At 46.4% G+C, this 377-nt stretch overlaps 1 protein-coding gene across 1 annotated transcript in view; it reads right to left on the reverse strand.

Annotated features, from left to right (window-relative positions):
• Nucleotides 1-377, reverse strand: part of LOC119409778 (CREB-regulated transcription coactivator 2) — a gene marked incomplete in the record, with an annotated part of 35,578 nt that overhangs the window by 7,158 nt on the left and 28,043 nt on the right.

The raw sequence follows: 377 nt of genomic DNA on the forward strand, positions 1-377 counted from the left end.
GTTGGATGGGAACACGTATGGAACATGAGTTGGTCACGTTAAGGTTGGATGGGAACACGTGTCGGTCACATTAAGGTTGGATGGGAACACGTATGGAATACGAGTTGGTGACGTTAAGGTTGGATGGGAACACGTATGGAACATGAGTTGGTGACGTTAAGGTTGGATGGGAACACGTATGGAACATGAGTTGGTCACGTTAAGGTTAGATGGGAACACGTACGGAACTTGAGTCGGTCACGTTAAGGTTGGATTGGAACACGTATGAACATGTGTCGGTCACATTAAGGTTGGATGGGAACACGTATGGAACATGAGTCAGTCACGTTCAGGTTGGATGGGAACACATATGGACATGTGTCAGTCATGTTAAGGTT

Source organism: Nematolebias whitei, chromosome 5 (genome assembly GCF_014905685.2).
Source record: "Nematolebias whitei isolate Nwh7 chromosome 5, NemWhi1, whole genome shotgun sequence".
Taxonomy (NCBI): Eukaryota; Metazoa; Chordata; class Actinopteri; order Cyprinodontiformes; family Rivulidae; genus Nematolebias; species Nematolebias whitei.